The sequence below is a fragment of the Tamandua tetradactyla genome, chromosome 13 (genome assembly GCF_023851605.1).
Source record: "Tamandua tetradactyla isolate mTamTet1 chromosome 13, mTamTet1.pri, whole genome shotgun sequence".
Taxonomy (NCBI): domain Eukaryota; kingdom Metazoa; phylum Chordata; class Mammalia; order Pilosa; family Myrmecophagidae; genus Tamandua; species Tamandua tetradactyla.
The window spans coordinates 40,985,450-41,001,364 of NC_135339.1; the positions used below are offsets into that span (position 1 = coordinate 40,985,450).

A 15,915-nucleotide genomic window follows, 5' to 3' on the forward strand; every position below is an offset into this window, starting at 1 on the left:
AGTTACTAAAAGAGAAAAACTGCCAACCAAGACTCCTATATCCAGCAAAATTGTCCTTCAAAAATGAGGGAGAAATTAAAACATTCTCAGACAAAAAGTCACTGAGAGAATTTGTGACCAAGAGACCAGCTCTGCAAGAAATACTAAAGGGAGCACTAGAGTCAGATATGAAAAGACAGAAGAGAGAGGTGTGGAGAAGAGCGTAGAAAGAAGGAAAGTCATATATGATATATATAATACAAAAGGCAAAATGGTAGAGGAAAATATTATCCAAACAGTAATAACTCTAAATGTTAATGGACTGAGCTCCCCAATCAAAAGACATAGACTGGCAGAATGGGTTAAAAAACAGGATCCTTCTATATGCTGTCTACAGGAAACACATCTTAGACCCAAAGATAAATATAGGTTGAAAGTGAAAGCTTTGGAAAAGATATTTCATGCAAATAACAACTAGAAAAGAGCAGGAGTGGCTATACTAGTATCCAACAAATTAGACTTCAAATGTAAAACAGTTAAAAGAGACAAAGAAGGACACTATATACTAATAAAAGGAACAATTAAACAAGAAGACATAACAATCATAAATATTTACGCACCGAACCAGAATGCCCCAAAATACGTGAGGAATACACTGCAAACACTGAAAAGGGAAATAGACACATATACCATAATAGTTGGAGACTTTAATTCACCACTCTCATCAATGGACAGAACATCTACACAGAGGATCAATAAGAAATAGAGAATCTGAATATTACTATAAATGAGCTAGACTTAACAGACATTTATAGGACATTACATCCCACAACAGCAGGATACACCTTCTTCTCAAGTGCTCATGGATCATTCTCAAAGATAGACCATATGCTGAGTCACAAAGCAAGTCTTAACAAATTTAAAAAGATTGAAATCATACACAACACTTTCTCGGATCATAAAGGAATGAAGTTGGAAATCATAATAGGCGGAGTGTCAGAAAATTCACAAATATATGGAGGCTCAACAACACACTCTTAAACAACAAGTGGGTCAAAGAAGAAATTGCAAGAGAAATTAGTAAATACCTAGAGGTGAATGAAAATGAAAACACAACATATCAAAACTTATGGGACGCAGCAAAGGCAGTGCTAAGAGGGAAATTTATCGCCCTAAATGCCTTTATCAGAAAAGAAGAAAAGGCAAAAATGCAGGAATTAACTCTCCACTTGGAAGAACTGGAGAAAGAACAGCAAACTAATCCCAAAGCAAGCAAAAGGAAAGAAATAACAAAGATCAGAGCAGAAATAAATGAAATTGAAAACATGAAAACAATAGAGAAAATCAATAAGACCAGAAGTTGGTTCTATGAGAAAATCAACAAGATTGATGGGCCCTTAGTAAGACTGACAAAAAGAAGAAGAGAGAGGATGCAAATAAATAAGATCAGAAATGGAAGAGGAGACATAACTACTGACCTCACAGAAATAAAGGAGGTAATAACAGGATACTATGAACAACTTTACACTAATAAATACAACAATTTAGATGAAATGGACGGGTTCCTGGAAAGACATGAACAACCAACTTTGACTCAAGAAGAAATAGATGACCTCAACAAACCAATCACAAGTAAAGAGATTGAATTAGTCATTCAAAAGCTCCCTAAAAAGAAAAGTCCAGGACCAGACGGCTTCACATGTGAATTCTATCAAACATTCCAGAAAGAATTAGTACCAACTCTCCTCAAACTCTTCAAAATAATCGAAGTGGAGGGAAAACTACCTAATTCATTCTATGAAGCCAACATCACCCTCATACCAAAACCAGTCAAAGATATTACAAAAAAAGAAAACTACAGACCAATCTCTCTAATGAATACAGATGCAAAAATCCTCAATAAAATTCTAGCAAATCGTATCCAACAACACATTAAAAGAATTATACATCATGACCAAGTAGGATTCATCCCAGGTATGCAAGGATGGTTCAACATAAGAAAATCAATTAATGTAATACACCACATAAACAAATCAAAGCAGAAAAATCACATGATCATCTCAATTGATGCAGAGAAGGCATTTGACAAGATTCAACATCCTTTCCTGTTGAAAACACTTCAAAAGATAGGAACACAAGAGAACTTCCTTAAAATGATAGAGGAAATATATGAAAAACCCACAGCTAATATCATCTTCAATGGGGAAAAATTGAAAACTTTCCCCCTAAGATCAGGAACAAGACAAGGATGTCCACTATCACCACTATCATTCAACATTGTGTTGGAAGTTCTAGCCAAAGCAATTAGACAAGAAAAAGAAATACAAGGCATCAAAATTGGAAAGGAAGAAGTAAAACTATCACTGTTTGCAGACAATATGATACTATACATCGAAAACCCAGAAAAATCCACAACAAAATTACTAGAGCTAATAAATGAGTACAGCAAAATAGCAGGCTACAAGATCAACATTCAAAAATCTGTAGCTTTTCTATACACTAGTAATGAACAAGCTGAGGGGGAAATCAAGAAACGAATCCCATTTACAATTGCAACTAAAAGAATAAAATACCTAGGAATAAATTTAACTAAAGAGACAAAAAACTATATAAAGAAAACTACAAAAAACTGCTAAAAGAAATCACAGAAGACCTAAATAGATGGAAGGGCATACCGTGTTCATGGATTGGAAGACTAAATATAATTAAGATGTCAATCCTACCTAAACTCATCTACAGATTCAATGCAATACCAATCAAAATCCCAACAACTTATTTTTCAGAATTAGAAAAACCAATAAGCAAATTTATCTGGAGGGGCAGGTTGCCCCGAATTGCTAAAAACATCCTGAGGAAAAAAAACGAAGCTGGAGGTCTCGCGATGCCAGACTTTAAGGCATATTATGAAGCCACAGTGGTCAAAACAGCATGGTATTGGCATAAAGATAGATATATCGACCAATGGAATCGAATAGAGTGCTCAGATATAGACCCTCTCATCTATGGACATTTGATCTTTGATAAGGCAGTCAAGCCAACTCACCTGGGACAGAACAGTCTCTTCAATAAATGGTGCCTAGAGAACTGGATATCCATATGCAAAAGAATGAAAGAAGACCCATATCTCACACCTTATACAAAAGTTAACTCAAAATGGATCAAAGATCTAAACATTAGGTCTAAGACCATAAAACAGTTAGAGGAAAATGTAGGGAGATATCTTATGAATCTTACAACTGGAGGCAGTTTTATGGACCTTAAACCTAAAGCAAGAGCACTGAAGAAAGAAATAAATAAATGGGAGCTCCTCAAAATTAAACACTTTTGTGCATCAAAGAACTTCATCAAGAAAGTAGAAAGACAGCCTACACAATGGAAGATAATATTTGGAAATGACATATCAGATAAAGGTCTAGTATCCAGAATTTATAAAGAGATTGTTCAACTCAACAACAAAAAGACAGCCAACCCAATTACAAAATGGGAAAAAGACTTGAACAGACACCTACCAGAAGAGGAAATACAGATGGCTAAGAGGCACATGAAGAGATGCTCAATGTCCCTGGCCATTAGAGAAATGCAAATCAAAACCACAATGAGATATCATCTCACACCCACCAGAATGGCCATTATCAACAAAACAGAAAATGACAAGTGCTGGAGAGGATGCGGAGAAAGAGGCACACTTATCCACTGTTGGTGGGAATGTCAAATGGTGCAACCACTGTGGAAGGCAGTTTGGCGGTTCCTCAAAAAGCTGAATATAGAATTGCCATACGACCCAGCAATACCATTGCTAGGTATCTACTCAAAGGACTTAAGGGCAAAGACACAAACGGACATTTGCACACCAATGTTTATAGCAGCGTTATTTACAATTGCAAAGAGATGGAAACAGCCAAAATGTCCATCAACAGAAGAATGGCTAAACAAACTGTGGTATATACATATGATGGAATATTATGCAGCTTTAAGACAAGATAAACTTATGAACCATGTAATAACATGGATGGACCTAGAGAATATTATGCTGAGTGAGTCCAGCCAAAAACTAAAGGACAAATACTGTATGGTCCCACTGATGTGAACGGACATTCGAGAATAAAATTGAAATATGTCATTGGTAACAGAGTCCAGCAGGAGTTAGAAACAGGGTAAGATAATGGATAATTGAAGCTGAAGGGATACAGACTGTGCAACAGGACTAGATACAAAAACTCAAAAATGGACAGCACAATAATACCTAATTGTAAAGTAATCATGTTAAAACACTGAATGAAGCTGCATCTGAGCTATAGGGTTTTTTTTTTTTTTTTTACTATTATTACTACTTTTATTTCTTTTCTCTATATTAACATTCTATATCTTTTTCTGTTGTGTTGCTAGTTCCTCTAAACTGATGCAAATGTACTAAGAAATGATGATCATGCATCTATGTGATGATGTTAAGAATTACTGATTGCATATGTAGAATGGTATGATTTCTAAATGTTGTGTTAATTTCTTTTTTTTTTTTTCCGTTAATAAAAAAAAAAAATAGGTGCTAATGGTGCATCAACAAGTTAGAGGATCTCAGTTAAATGTTAGCCTAGGAATAAAAGTTCCAACAAAAGCAAAGACTGCATTAATAGCTTGATATGCATCAGCCATGACATGTCTGACCTTGGTGTTCAAAGATAATAGCCACTGGTTTATCCAAATATGTGAACATATTTGGAAAATTTAAAATGTGTGACCAGCTGCTTGCAGGTGGAAGCTCTGTTGGTTCTTTCATTTTTAGCAGCTCAACCTCTTTGACTTATGCCCCATATATGTCACTGCTTAGAAAGAAATGCAAAATCCCCCATTGGTTTATACCAATTCAATCTGCTTGCTGCTGGCTCCCACTACTCCACAGCTGTGTCAATGGGTTTGCATGCTGTCTCAGGGGCTACAACTATAAGCTCAACAGCAGACAATTTCTAAGTAGAATATCAATTGTGACTTTCAATGAGCTACAGTATTCATGATGGGAAGGGACCAAAAATTTAAACCAAAGCTTTTTATTTTATAAATGAGAAAATACATGTTTATAGAATTTAAATGAATGACTAAAAGACTCCACATTGGTTTGCAACACAAGTGACACAGATGTTATTTCCAACATATTTTGTTTTTAAAATAACCCATTGACAACAAATTCTTTTTTTTCTTCTTTCCTTCCTTTTATTTAGGCATTTACTCATGTGTTTACTCATTTATTCACAACTTCTTATTGCCAAGTACCTAACATGTTCCAGGATAACTGCTAATTGCTAAAGATATAAAAATATAAGTTATAATCAGTTGTAAATATAATAACTAAATGTTTAGGTAAAAAATGATATAGACTTAGTTTTCTCTATTTATTGTCTTTAAATACAATTAAATACCATGGAAACTACTCAACAGACAGGAGGGAAAAGAAAAAGGTGGTCTGGCAAGAGACCTCAGCACTTGAGAAATGGCAACATGATTTTTCTTATGTCTCTCATATATTACAGAGAGGGTACTGGAGAAGCCTACAACCAGGAACCATCTACAGGCATAAAAAAAAATAATAGGAAAACAGAAAAAGTTGGGTCTCTTTAGCCACAAGATCAGGAAACAGGAAGTCCAAGAGAAGCCTAATGGAGAGTCCCAAGACTGATTGACAAATGGAACCTCTGTTGATGTTCTGATTCACTGGCAACAGCAATACCACTGAAGCCTTAGCCATCTCAGCCCTAATTCCACAAGCCAGACAAGTGGGTAGTGCGATTTACCAGCAGCTACGGCAGCAAAGCCTTGGCCATCTGAGCCATGATTAGTCTAGAACCAGAGCCTAGAGTGGGGTCTTATCTGCTTGCAGATGCAGCAGAAGCAAAGCCCTGTATCTCCTTGGCCTCCACCCAATAACAAAAGGAGACCAAGGGTGACTCCTTGCCTCACTCAGAATATTACTTGGTGACCCCATGGACAGCATACAGATTAGCACCAGACACAGACATTGAGTGGGAGCCCTAGTGTCAACAGAAGAACAAACAAGAATGGCATTGCAAAGGCTCAGAAAATGAACTATCATTGGTGTTAAACGTCACAAAAGTAGGCTGGGATTGACTAAACCTAAACCTAAATTACTGCTAAAATTGAAGACTTAGATAAAAACAAGTGTCCTAACATAATAACAGAAATGTCCAGGATATAATCAAAGATCATACCATGGACTGGGAAAACCTAATTTAAAGAGAAAAGACAATCAACAAATGCAAATATCAACATGAATGTGATATAGGAATTATCTGACAAGGATTTTAAAGCAGTTGCTATAAAATGCTTCAACAATCAATCATAAATTCTCATGAAACAGAACATCTCAGTAAAGAAGTTAAAAAGGAACCAAATGGAAATTATAGAACTAAAAGTTACATAACTGAAAAAACAGAACGGCTTAACTCAGTAGAGTGTCAATGACAAGAATAGAATCAATTAACTTGAAGACTGGTCAGTGGAATTTACTCATATCTGACCAACATAGAGAAAACAAAATGAAAAGATATAAATACATTATCAAGGATCTGTGGAACAATTTTTAAAAATTCATCATCAGAGTACCAGAAGGAGAGGATAAAGAATATGGGGCTAAAATTTTTGAAGAAATAAAGGCTGAAAACTTTCCAAATTTGGCAAAGGACATAAACCTACAGATTCAAGTAAGGCAAGACCAAATAGGATCAAACCAAAGAAATCCAAGCCATGACATATAATAATTCAATTTCTGAAAATTAAAGAAAAGGAATAAAATCTTTAAAACAGCCAGAGAGACATAATACTTTAAAAAGAAACTCCAATTTAAATGACAGTTGATTTCTCACCTTTGGAGTCAGAAAGAAGTGGGATGACATTTTTCAGGTGCTAAAAGTAATGTCAAACCCAATTTTATATCTGGTAAAAGTATCTATCAGGGATAAAGAATTGAATAAAGACATTCTTAATTGAAGGGGCAATAAATTAGTTATTGCCAGCAAACTGAGACTGAAAGAATGACTAAAGGAAGCTCTATCCAGTAGGAAAGTGATAGCAAAAAAAAAAAAAGAATGACCTTCAGAAAGAAAGAGTTAACAGAATGGGTGAAAAAAAAGAGATAGAAGTAAACCTAATACTTCATCTCATGAATATCTTAAAGTAAAATTTTTGGAGAAAGTAAAAGTTATAACCACCTTATGTGGCACCCAAGGTATCTGGAAGAAATATTTAAGAAAATTATATTTTTTAAGTGGAGAGAGTAAAGGGACCAAAAGAGAAGTACATTTTCTACATCTCTGTCTAAGTCATAAAACGTTGACATCAATACACTGTGATAAGATACATATGTATATGGTAATAATTATAGCAACGACCAAGAAAATTATACAAATCAAAATTCTAAAAAATATTATATGGAGTGATATCATCAACATGGTGACCTAAGACATTCCTTTAAAAAGTCTCCCCAGAAAATCAGCTAATAAAAGGACAAATTCCATTTCCTTAGAACTATGGAGGACAGTAGGAACTGGAGAAGGACCCCATAAATGCTGAGTTGAATCAAAAAGAAAAATGCCAGGTAAGAAATTTTCATTCTGGACCCACCAGTCCAGAACCCTCCACCTCACTTGATCCTGCACAGCTTGACAGTCAAGCAGAGGCAGCACAGCCTAGGTCCTTCCCACTGAGAAGGCAGATCACAGAGCCACTCACAGCAGTGAATTAGAACCTCATGCCTATCTAGGCACAAGAATCTAAGTCTGCAGAGACCCAGTATGAAATATAAGCCTCTAAGTTACATGGCCTACACAAGGGCTCACAGGGGTTAAAATAAATAAAAGAGAGACTACAGAAGAGGTGTTCTCACTCAATGCAGTTTCTGTTGTCTGGACCACCTAAATGCCAACCAGACTTTTCTGGAGGGACCCACTTTTCTGGATGGGCAATCTGGTTCCCTGGGGCAGGATGCCCTAACAGGGAAGCAACCAGACTCAGAAAAGCCTTATATTAAAACAAACAAACAAAACAAACAGGGGAGTAAACTGAACTGCTACAAGACAGGATGGTTCCCAGAACTGAAAAGTGCAAAGAAAAGGGGGCACTGAGTGAGGCAGAGAATTTCAACATATCATAGGAGCTGGGGAGAAAAATTATCATAAAAACAAATAGAAAAGATTAAGATTCCCAGGGAAGGAACAGAGGAAAAGAAGCCGTCTCCAAAGAGGAAGCCATTGCACAAAAAGTACCATGTTAAAAACTGTACCACATATTCAGGACAAGAACCAGACGAAGAACTGAGAAAATCTGAACAGTTAAATAGAGGCTATTTGAAGGTTGAAAATAAGTTGGACCAAGCATCATATAAGAGCCTTAATACAAAGCTAATGAACAATAAAACCCTAGACAAGAAGGAGAAATTGGCAGTCAGATTTAACTTATCAAGATAATCAGGTGCAAAAAAGTATAAGCCATACTAAGTATCAGAAAGAGATGGCTCAGACAAGAGAACAAGTTAAAACTTCAAATGAGACAGAATTTGGGCAATCCAATCAAAGAAGTTCAGACATCCCTGTTCTGGTTTGCTGACTGCCTGAATGCAATTTACCAGAAACAGAATGGCTTTTAAAAAGGGGAATTTAATAAGTTGCTGGTTTACAGTTCTAAGGCTGAGAAAATGTCTCAGTTAAAGCAAGTCTATAGAAATGTCCCATCAAAAGCATCCAGGGACAGTTACCTTGGTTCAAGAAGGCTGATGAAGTTCAGGGTCTCTCTTCCTCAATTGAGAAGGCACATGGCGAACACAGTCAGGGTTTCTCTCTCATCTGAAAAGGCACATGGTGAATACGGTCAGGGTTCCTTTCTCATCTGGAAGGGCACACAGCAAACATGGCATCATCTGCTAGCTTCTTCTCCTGACTTCCTGTTTCATGAAGCTCCTGGGAGGCATTTTCCTTCTTCATCTCCAAAGGTTGCTGGCTGGTGGACTCTGCTTCTCATGGCTATGTCGTTCTGCTCTCTCTGAATCTCTCATTCTCCAAAATGTTTCCTCTTTTACAGGACTCCAGTAACTAATCTAAGACCCACCCAAATGGGTGAAGACATGCCTCCAGCTAATCCAGTTTAACAACCACTCTTGATTAAATCACATCTCCAGGGAGATGATCTAATTACAGTTTCAAACATTCAATACTGAATAGAGATTAGAAGAAATGGTTGCCTTTACAAAATGGGATTAGGATTAAAACATGGTTTTTCTAGGGGACATACATCTTTTCAAACCACTACAATCCCATTAAAAATTCAAGGAGATGAAGAAAAGTATGGATAAAAAGCTAAAGAAGTCCATTTGGGCAATTGTCTTGGAGAAGCAAGATGGTGGCGATGGCACCCATGGTGGCAGGGGAGGAAGACACAGAGCTGTGGGACCTGCTGGTGCAGACACTGGAGAAGAGCAGGGTGCTCAGCTGCAGCAAGGCTGAACTCCAAGCAGCTGTGTTTTTGGAAGTAGGGGAGAAGAAAAAGAGAACAAAACTCCTTTAGTCAAAGAGAGCCTAAAAAAGTTTTTAAATGTGAAAGATGGTCCTTAGTGGCAGGTCTTGTTGCAGAATTTCTTCCGTTTTTCAGTCTTGATTTTACCTTTCTGTTTTCAACCTGAAAGCAGCACATTGCAAGGTTTTGAAGGTTGAGAGAATTTAACCTGAGATGTAGGTATTATTGAAGCATAAGGTACTATGGATAGACCCTTGTTAGAAATGATCAGATACTGTCAACAGAAACCAAAAGGGCCATTGAGTGGGGAAGGTACACTATCTGCTGTACGTTCTCCATCAAAATCACCAGAAGAAAAAACAAGTTCACATACAGTTCCAAGTAAGAAGTTCAGTGAAGCTAGTCAGAGTGATATAAGTGTCTCTTCATCAGAACCCAAGAACAAAAGTGGTCTTCACTTACTGGCCCATGAAATAAAAATTGGATCTTTCTTAAACAACAAAACTTTAGACACCAAAGACAAAGCTGGTTTTGTCCAAATGAAGATGACATGGAAAGAGATTCTTTCTTTGATGATTCCATTCCCTAACCCAGAAAAATTTATGCTTAGAGAAGAGACCCTAGTGAAGGGGGAGGCCTTGTATGCTCTCAGATGTGCCACTTTTAAAAAGTGGACTCAGCAACTTTTCTGGAGCCCCATCATTGAAAGAATCTGAAAGTAAAAGGGAAAACACATTTTTGAAAGATCTGAAATTGGTCAATGATAAAACTGGATTAGGAACTGGAGAAGATGACTACATTGATGATTTTAATAGTACCAGCCATCACCCAGAAAAAAAATGAGATAAGCATTGGTGAAGACATCAAAGAAGACCTTTCTGTGGAAAAAGATGACATCAATGCCAGTGACAAATTTGATGACCTAAACGCAGGACCTTACTGTATCCCAGCTGACTGATGTTGTTCACTATTTAGAAGTTCTTACAAGCATAAAAAAAAGGACATAGGATTCTGATCAAGTATAATTCTTTTTCAGGCAATCACTCTTTGCTGGATGTTTGCTCCCTATTGGTGCCTTGCATTTCAAAAAGACTGCAAATATTTTTCAAAATTAGCTTTTCACCTTAAAACAAAGACATCGTATTTGACCCCATGTCTGGATTATTTAATAGTCTTAATTTGATTCAGCTACACATTTCTCCATGGAAATTGATTATTTGCACTCATGTTCATTTCAGGGAGCAAACCTATGAAAATACTAGTATTACAAAAAGTATCATGGAAGGTGTCAAAAAGGTGTAGGTTCATACAACTCTGCATGTGTGTATGACTGCAGGAGTAAAATGATATTTAACATCGGTGGTATTAGCCATCTCGAGTCATAGCTTATCTACTATATTGTATTTTGGTATTAGGTGGTCCTGCAGAGAGTTAGTAAAATAACCTGATAAGTTTGTAGTACTAGAGCATATTATTATAAGTTAAATTTGTGGTACTAGAACATATTACTATAGGTTAAATTTGATATGATTTATTTTGTATTTCCTTCCTTTGGAAGGTTACTTAGACCATTAAGTTTATTTTAAAGTACTTTTTTGTATGCTACTATATTTTGCTTGTTTGAAAGACATCTAGGTGTGGTTATGGCTTTTAATTCCTCAATATTGTCAATTACAGTTAAAATTTGTTGTTGACACCCTTTGTCCATGTATGAAACTTTATCACTGGTTCTCTTCATAATAGTTATAACTTATTATTTGTAAGGATGCCTTGAAACATATTACATACCAAAAATACATCTGAAACTATTAAGGAGTGCTTTTATTTCAGATCTGCAAGTTGATTGTATTAAAATCCAAATTGGAATGTAGGAGTAGTAATGGCCTAAGTCTATATTCAGTTTGACAGAAAATTTATATCTTGTATATAATTTCATTATAACCCTTTACAAATAAAGCCAAAAACGAATTCCAGGCAGTCTCATTTGTACCATTATGTATTGTGCTGCTAACATGTAAATCACTGACATTTACAATATTAAAGTATTTTAAAATGTGTAAATGGGAAAAAACAATTAGAAGTGATAGATGCATAGTCACATAAATATAAATAAACCTAAGATTGTGTTAAAAAAAGAGCTAAAGGATATTAAGAAGACAATGCACATGAAAAAGAATTTGAAAGTAAAGAAATATAACAGAAATTTTGGAGATAAAAATCACAATAATGGAGATTAAAAATACACTAGAGGCAGGTGGGCCACAGCGGTTCAGCAGACATGGTTTTCACCTGCCATTCCAGAGACCTGGGTTTGATTCCCAGTGCCTGTCCATACAAAAACAAACAAACAAACAAAAAAAAAAACAAAACGTTAAGAGGCATACAGCAGAAGACTTGAACAGGAAAAAGAAAGAATTAGCAAACTAGAAGACAGGACATTCAAAATCATATAGTCAGCAGAACAGACAGAGAAAGAGAACAGAAAAAAATTGAACAGTGTCTCAGGGATTTGTGTGAGAGCACAAAGTACTCAAATATATGTGTCATGGATGCCCCTGACAGAAGAAAAGGAAAAATAGGCAGAAAGAATATTTGAGGAAATAATTGATGAAAATGCCCCAATTCATAAACCAGATTAAAATTAAGTCAACAAGGAAAAATCTACAAGTTCAGATAGCAGAGTTCTTAAATTCTAAATATTGAACACTAACTTAAATACCATTTGAAGAAACACAGATTTTACGATGATTATATGGACACTTTACTTAATATGCCTATAGTTAAGCTAACTAAGTTATCCATTTTTTGGTGGTTTTAAGTGTAATTGTTTTCTTAAAAATATTTAAATTAAAAAAAAAGGAAAGAAAAAGCCTCAACTCTTATGAAGGAGATAAATATTCAGCTCCAAGAAGTGCAACATGCTCCAAACAAATAAATCCTATTAGACCTACTCTGAGACACATACTGATCAGATATATTAACTGATTGTCACATATACAAGTCCCTAAATAAGACTAAATTCTGATTTCTCATCAGACATCATGAAAATGAGGAGGCACTGGTGTGATATATTTAAGGTACCAGAAAGAGAAACCTGCTAGTCAAAAATTCTTTAATGGGAAAAACAGTGCATCAAAAATGAGGGCCAGTTTAAAATATTCACAGATAAGAAGGAGCTGACCATCTGTCAAAAAAAGATCTGCTCTACAAGAATTACTAAAGGGAGTTCTTCATGTTGAAAAGAAAAGAAAGGAGAGAGTGGCTCAAAGTAGTGTGAAGAAATAAAGGTAACTAAAAGATTAAATGCAAACACAATTGTACTGTATTCTCAACAAACAACTCTATTCATTAACTCTGATGAGTCAACAATTGAACAAGAAAAGGGAATATTTCCTGATGATTGAAATGCAAAATACAGTGGTAAAGTGGGTAAAAAAAAAATAAAGATGGGAAACCTAAGGAAATGGGACAAGGAAACATATGTTATTTAAGCTAAGTTTATAAAGTTAGTAGATTATAAATGTAGTTTATGTAATATAAACCTCAGAGTAACCAAAACAAAGTATTTTAAACATATATGGAGGGCGGGCCACAGTGGCTCAGCAGGCAGAGTTCTTGCCTGGATGCTGGAGACCTGGGTTTGATTCCTGGTGCCTGCCCATGCAAAAAAAAATATATACACACACACACACAGACACACACACACACACACGTATTATATTGTAAACAGAAGTCAAAAGGAGTATATAAACAGAAGTCAGAAAGGAATCAGCTAGACACATCAGAGATCAACTATACAGAAAAAGAGGTGGACATAAAGGAAAAGAGACAAGAAATAAATGTAAAAGATTAGAGCAGAAATGAATGAAATTGAGAAGAAAAAGCAATAAAGAGAATTAACAAAACTAAAAGTTTGTTCTCTGTAAAGATCAATAAAACTGACAAACCTTTAGCTAGACTGGCAAAGAAAAAAGAGACATGATGCAAATAAATAAAGTCATAAATTAGAGGGGGGACACCACTACTGAATCCACAGAAATAAAAAAGAATCATAAGAAGATACCATGAACAACTGTATGCCAAAAAAACTAGACCACCTAGATGAAATGCACCAATTCCGAGAAACACATGAACACCGTACACTGACTCTAGAACAAATGGAAGCTCTCAACAGAACAATGACAGGTAAAGATATTGAATCAATCATCACAAATCTCCCAACAAAGAACAGTCCAAGACCAGATAGCTTCACATGTGAACTCTATTAATTTAAAAAAATTAACACCAATTCTGAGCAAACTATTTTAAAAAATTGAACAGGAGGAAACTTACCTAACTCATTCTACGAGACCAGCATCACTCTCATTCCAAAGCCACATCAAGATTGTACAAGAAAAGAAAATTATTGACCAATTTTTCTTATAACTATAAATGCAAAAATCCTCAACAAAATATTTGTGAATCAAATCCAACAGCACATTAAAAGTATGCACCATGTTCAAGTGGGTCTGATCGATACCTATATTTTTATGTCACTGCCATGCTGTCAGTGTAGCTTTATAATGTGTTTAAAATCAGGGAGGCTGAGACCTCCAACTTCATTCTTCTTCTTTGAGATGTCTTGGCTAGTCAAAATGAATTTCATAATTAACTTTTCTATTTCTGCAAAAGGCTGTTGGAATTTTATTGGGATTGCATTGAATCTATAGTTACATTTGGGTAGAATTGACATCGTAATGACATGAGCCTTCCAATCCATGAACATAGAATATCCTTCTGTTTATTTAGTTCTTATAAAGAAATCCTTTGATTTCTTTAACAATGTTGTGTGATTTTCTGAATATTGGTTTTATACATCCTTGGTTAAGTTCATTCCTAACTATTTCTTTTAGTTGCTATTATAAATGGAAGTTTATCCTTGATTTCTCCCTCTGATAGCTCTTTACTAGAGTATGATTCTATACACATTGATTTGTGCATGTTGCTCTTGTCCTGACACTTTGCTGAACTCATTTATTAGCTCAAGTAGTTTTGCTGTTGTTTTTACAGGATGTTCTAACTATAGGATCATGTTAGCTGTAAATAATGACAATTTTACTTGTTCTCTTCAAATTTGGATGCCTTTAATTTATTTTTCTTGCCTAATTGCTCTAACCAGCATTTCTAGCAGAATGTTGAATAGCAGTGGTGACATTGGGAATGTTTGTCTTGCTCCCTATCTTAGAGGGAAAGCTTTTAGTCTCTCACCATTGAATATGACATTAGCTGTGGGTTTTTCATGTATCATGTCAGGATGTTTCCTTTGATTTCTAATTTTTTGAAGTATAACTATCATGAATCAATGTTGACTTTTGTCAGATGTCTTTTTTTCATCCATCAAGATAATCATGTGGTGTTCTGTTTTGATCTGTTAATGTGGTGTATTACATTAATTCATTTTCTTGTGTTGAGCCACTTTTGCATACCTGGAATAAAACACATTTGGTCATGCTTTATAATTCTTTTTACATGTGTCCATATTGATCCTCTGTTTAGACGTTCTGTCTATTGGAAAGAGTGATCTGTTGAAGTCTCCCACTATTATTATAGAGATATCTATTACTGTGTTAGTCAAGGTTCTCTAGAGAAACAGAACCAACAGGAGATATCTGTAAATACGAGATTTATAAAGGTGTTTCACACACAACAGGAATGGAAGAGTCCAACATCCACAGGCCAGGCTATTAAGCTAGTGATGCTGATGAAGGGTCTGGACAAACTCCAAAGGAGAGGCTCATTGGCTGAAGAAGCAGTGAAAGAGACTTTCATCTTTCTTAAAACTCTTCAGCTGATTAGATTATCTCATCATGGGAAACACATCTTTGTTGATCACAGATGTGTCAGCCACAGATGCAATCAACTGACTAATAATGTAATACACTAGCCAGTTTATCAAGCAGCCATGAAATATCCTTGCAGCAACTTTCAGGACAGTGCTTGCCTAACCAGACAAATGGGCATAATCAATTGGCCTTGTTGACACCAGAACCTAAGCATCACAATTTCTCTTTTCAATTTTGCCTGTTTGCCTTGTGTAACTTTGAGGCACCTTGGTTAGGTGCAAACACTTTCTATGATAAGCCTAGTTTTAAAAATAGTCAAGATATTTGATCAGACACTTCTCAAAAGGGATTCTACTTATTCCCAATAACTACAACTGATGATTGCATTAGTCATTAGGAAAATGCAAACTAATATTACAATGAGATACACTACATATCCATTCTAATAACTAAAATTACATATAAAAAACAGGCGCTTCACAATAAAGAGCCTTATAAGGTTGGGGAGCAACTTAAATTTTCATATATTGCTTGTGGGAACAAAAGACACAACCACTTTATAAGACAATTTGGCACTTTATAAAATATGAATTGCACAGAT

General features: G+C 35.5%; 1 pseudogene; it reads left to right on the forward strand.

Annotated features, from left to right (window-relative positions):
* The first annotated feature begins 9,384 nt into the window (after positions 1 to 9,384).
* LOC143653371 (centrosomal protein 43 pseudogene) lies at positions 9,385 to 10,499 on the forward strand (annotated as a pseudogene).
* Positions 10,500 to 15,915: the final 5,416 nt, after the last annotated feature.